A 5541-nucleotide genomic window follows, 5' to 3' on the forward strand; every position below is an offset into this window, starting at 1 on the left:
AACCAAGCATATTGATTTCTCTGTCAATCAGGCATTCTGATCTGATACCACTTGCATCATGATATAACCTGCTTCATGATACAAATTGCTCTAGTATAACTTACCTCTGATACCACCTGCTCTGTTATAACTTGGGCTCTGATACCACCTGATCTGAAATGGGGCACTAAAGGCTTATTGTCAGTGTACAAGAACCTCTCCCACTCTAAAGCTTGAACAATTTCCAAGATCTATGCTTATGATTGATAATTTGCAAAAATAAGCACTTGACATAGGTGTATTCTTATGTTTTCCTTTAACTTCTTAATTACCTTAATTTTATTTTCTTAAACTGGTATATAAACACACATAACAGTAAAATGTAGCAAATAAACAAACACATAAGACAACAATATAGTATGGAGTTCACCCTGATATCTTCGGCTATGTCTCCTTGAGCTCTAATCAACTTGAATAAGCTCTTTGGGATTATGGTAATGCTTCTTTTACATGTTCCACACTTAACTCCATTGGTTTACTGTTGGAACTCAGAATTGACCAATTTTGACCTTATCTTTTTTCCATAATATTATCCTTTTCAGTCATAGGTTGAAAGCTTTTGATTTTATAATGACTTAATTACCCCAAGGTACGAAGTAACTTCCCGCATATCTATATGTTTAATTGTTCATTGCATATTCGTGAGAATCTTTATATTTATCCTTGGAAAAGCTGACTAAATTGTCAAGTAATTGTCTTAAGCTTGCAGGAAATATAATTTATATTTGCTGTAACACCAGAAACAGCAACTACGCAGTTGCTGCAACACCAGAAAAACAACTACGCAATTGCTGCAACACCAGAAGCAGCAACTCCGCAGTTGCTACAGTCAGCAACAACAATCATCTAAAGCAAGCTATTTTGCAACAGCTGCGGATAACAGATGGCAACTATTTGAAGGACTCTGACGCGGCATAATCAAGCCGATGTCTAAAGCAGGTAGAACACAATTACCATTGCCTAAATCAGGAACAGCATAGGGAAACGACAAAGGAATGCGAAGATCCCGAGAAGACGGTCGAAGTCAGTTACCAGCTGTGTAACAGCCAGAACCTAAGAAAGAATATATTATTATATTGTTGTAACATCGTTCTGTAATTCTTATTTTTGATAGAATGGGTTAACTGAATGAACTGTAATACTCTATTGTAATAGATGTCTCCTCTATAAAGAGGAGACATCTACATGAGAAGAAGGGATAGTCAGTCTGTAAGTGAGATTTTGAGAGACATCAGCAAGTCTGAACTTCATTGTACTTGAATCCTTTTGGCAGATGAATATAAAATTGTTCTGAGCACTTAATCCAACCTTCGTGTTCCGGGGAATCTTGTGAGAAGGACTGGGCCCACCTTCCTCACAAGATTCACCCATTTACTTTTCTGTCAAGTGTGTAAGTGTGTAATAGTTTCTTTCTGCTGGTACTCTGTTTGGATTCCGTAGCATTACCTCTGGTATTTCTGTTTTGCTAGTGCTCTTTTTCATTAATTGTTTGAAGTTGTTTCTCATCGGTGAATTAGAGTGCAGTGTGTATTAGCAATCTGATTACAGGGGCAGGTGCTGAACGTCCCCACCTAGAGGATAGGGTCCTGATCCTCTGCCAACAGAGCATCCATCACTTTGCTTTTCAGATTTGTAGTTTTAATTAATTCCTTTTATTTTAACAGTACTGTGATGACTTAGCGTAAGAATTATGTATACTACAACTTTTCAATGCTTTTAGAATTTAAGTACATACAGTACGCAGTATCCTTTGGAATAAAAAGACTTTCCCTGGTTGAAAATTAATGTGGTACTTGATTGTTTAATTCATAAACAATTCAACTAGCCAACATTTTGGCGCCGTTGTCGGGGAAGGCAACTAAAGATTTCTAAAAGCATTAATGGTTTCTTTGTGAAAATAACAGGTGCATGAGAGGACGAAAGAAACCTAATTTTGCAGGCGGCAGGGGAGGAAGAAAGACTTTTATTGACGAGATCATCTCAAAGGCCGAAACATCACATAGGACGAGTTCCCAGAGACCGCAAATCCAATACTCCTCACAGACAGACCAACAGACAGAGGAAGTACTGGGACCTGAAAGGAAGCTGGAAGCACCAGAATACACTGAGGAACCGGTGGAAGAACCTGAAGATACAGAAGACAAATTAAGTGATTCAGGGAAAAGACCAATGGAGGATAACAGAACAGAAGGAAGAGGGGAAAATTCGCTCTCTACCCTGGAATTCCCTATTGGGGAGCTCCCGAGGGGAACGACCCCTATGAAAAATATTCCACTCTCAGCATTACCCAACTTCCATGGGTTATCCTCTGAAGACCCAGATGAATTCCTCTTTGAATTCGACATACTATGCAGAAGTTATGATTATGTGAATCCTAATCAGAAACTTAAATTGTTTCCAGCAACACTAAAAGGGAATGCGCTGAGGTGGTTCATGAGCTTAGGAGCTCAGGTAATCACCACCTGGGACCAGATGAAAGAAGGATTCCTGGCCAAATATCAAGACTACTGCCGAACGAGAGAAAGGAAGGAAGAACTGTTCAAAATGGTTCAGAAGGAAGACGAGAGCTTAGAAGATTTTGTGGAAAGACTGCAGTATAATCTGCAGAGGTCTGACCATCCCAATATGAGTAAAGATATTCTAAAAACCATATTGCTGAAAGGGGTAAGAGATGACTGCTTGGACATGTTGAACATGCTAGGAAAAGGGGACATTTCCAAAGAATCATTTGATGAAATCATCAATCTCTGCATGAGATGCTCAAGAGGAGCAGGCAGCAGATCAAAGAGCAGAGATAATGTGTATTCAAGAGTTCAGAAGTCAGCCAGTGGAGGAGCAACAAGAGCCGAAATAGGTAACTTATTAGAAGAATTTAAAACTGAGATGCTAAGCTCTTTTGCTTCACAAATCGATGCTCTGCAGGTTAAGAAAAAACAGGCGGAAGCAGAAGCTGCTCTAGCTATTTTCTGTTCCAAATGCAGAGAAAAGCACCCACTTAGGGAATGCCCACTGGATAAGATACCTATCTGCACAATCTGCGAGAAGGACCATGAAACACAGCAATGCCCCCCTCTGCCTGGAATCAAAGCAGCACTGCAGTCAACTGAAGAAGAGGCTGAATCAGTGTACTTGATGACACAGAGGAGGCAATGGCCACAAAGACAAGGTATGAGCTCTAACACAACATTCAGTCGTTGGAATAATAATCCTCCTTTTTACCCACCCATGAACCAAATGCAGTACCCACCCTTTAATACAATGAACTTTCCACCTATGCAGCAACCAAATCTTCCTTTTCATGATCATACTATATGGAATCCTTGGGCTCCCCAACAACCATATTTCAATCAATGGAATCCAAACTGGGCAGCCCAACAGATGCCATTTCCTCAACAACAACAGTCTCTTTCCTTACCATCTAATACTCCTCCAAATAATCAGGCAATTAGACCACAGCTGCCTGTACAACCTAACCCCAATCCGAATAACAATAAAGCCCTGCAAGTAATTGACATTCACAATCAACCTGTCTCTCCCCTGCAATGTAACGATATCCATCTTCGCTCAGGGAGAATTGTTGAACCCATTATAGATGATATCACTGACTCTGACAAAGAAGAAGTTAGAAAAGAAAAATCACCTAACAACAATGCTGAAACAACAGAATCAGCACCTAATAATAATGATCAAACAATAGATCCGCCATTTCCTGAATGGCTAGCTCTCACGAAAACACTTGAGCAACCTACCTTTAACCTTTTAGGAGAGTTACAAAATTTGTATGTTAAAATCCCATTATTGCAAGCATTAAGAGATGTGCCTATTTATGCTAGAACCATTAGAGACATTTGTATAAAAAAACCGGGAAGAAAGGCTAAAGATCCTCTCACAGTTCATGTGATGGGAGAATTAACTGCTTTAATGACCGAAAAAAATTATCCTGTGAAGTATGGTGACCCTGGTCACCCTACAGTAACAGTCCAGGTTGGAAAAACCTTTATCTCTAAAGTTCTAGTAGATTTAGGAGCTGCAATAAATATTATGACACTCGAAACAACACAACTGCTTCAGTTGAAAAACTTAATTAGGGAAACTCCAACAATTTTAGAGTTGGCTGACCGATCTACAATTAAACCTGAGGGGGTCATTGAAGATCTTATAATTTCTGTAGAATCCTGGAACTACCCGGCTGACTTTGTGGTGCTACAAACTAAAACAAAGTTGGGGGGTCATCCGTTGATTCTAGGGAGACCTTGGCTGGCTACAGCAGATGCTTTCATCAGCTGTAGATCAGGATCAATGACCATCTCCAATGGGCAGGAAACTAAACAGCTTACCCTCTATCCTCATGCCACACCCATGATTAATAGTGACAATTCTGTATGGGTAGACTATGAGGATGAAGAAACCCAACCAATACTGACTATTGGACAAGCCTTGACTTTTAAGGACTCCACCGAAGATGAACTAATCAGCAGCTTTATTTCTGAACCCTCTTCGGTTAACCCTGAAACATATAATCACTTCACTGCAATCTTAGAATCTGAATCCCAGCAGAATATGAAAGATGAAAACTTATGCCAGACAGCATTAGGCAGCCCTTCCAAGAGCACAACAATTGAAATTGAGCCTAGTAAAACACTAAATATAAATCCTGACTTGGCTGATAATGAAAAACAACAATTAATAAAGTTACTCCAAGAAAATAAAGAGGCATTTGCATGGGACTACACAGACATGAAAGGGATCTCCCCTGAACTATGCACTCACCGTATTTATATTAAGGAGGGATCCAGGCCAGTCTGTCAACCCCAGCAAAGAATGAACCCAACCTTAGAGAAATTGTGAAGGAGGAACTCCAAAAACTCTTAAATGGAGGATTTATATATCCGATATCTGATAGTGAGTGGGTTTCCCCACTTGTAATTGTACCGAAGAAGAATGGGAAATGGCGAGTATGTGTGGACTACAGATCATTGAATAAAGCCACCCAAAAAGACCATTTCCCTTTACCTTTTATTGATCAGGTATTGGATAATTTAGCAGGTAAGAAATTCTTCTCATTCTTGGATGGGTTTAGTGGATACAATCAGATTAGGATTGCACCCCAGGACCAGGACAAAACCACATTTACTAGCCCATGGGGAACTTTTGCTTACAGAGTACTTCCATTTGGGCTATGCAACGCTCCAGCAATATTCCAAAGAGCGGTGATAGGGATCTTTTCTGATATGTTAAATGATTCATTAGAAATATTCATGGATGACTTTACTCCTTATGGAGTGACCTTTGAAGATGCACTGCAAAACCTTGAAAAAGTACTTAAGCGGTGTATAGAAGCACACCTTGCCTTAAGCACTGAAAAGTGCCATATGATGATGAATCAAGGTATTGTATTAGGTCATTTCATTTCATTTTTAGGAATTCAAGTCGATCCAGCTAAAATTCAGGTGATTCAGAACCTTCCTATCCCCAAAACACAAACTGAGGTGAGAAGCTTTT

Source organism: Pinus tabuliformis, chromosome 3_1, assembly GCF_031772625.1.
Source record: "Pinus tabuliformis cultivar Carrire ecotype Pingquan chromosome 3_1, CPIR1, whole genome shotgun sequence".
Lineage (NCBI taxonomy): Eukaryota > Viridiplantae > Streptophyta > Pinopsida > Pinales > Pinaceae > Pinus > Pinus tabuliformis.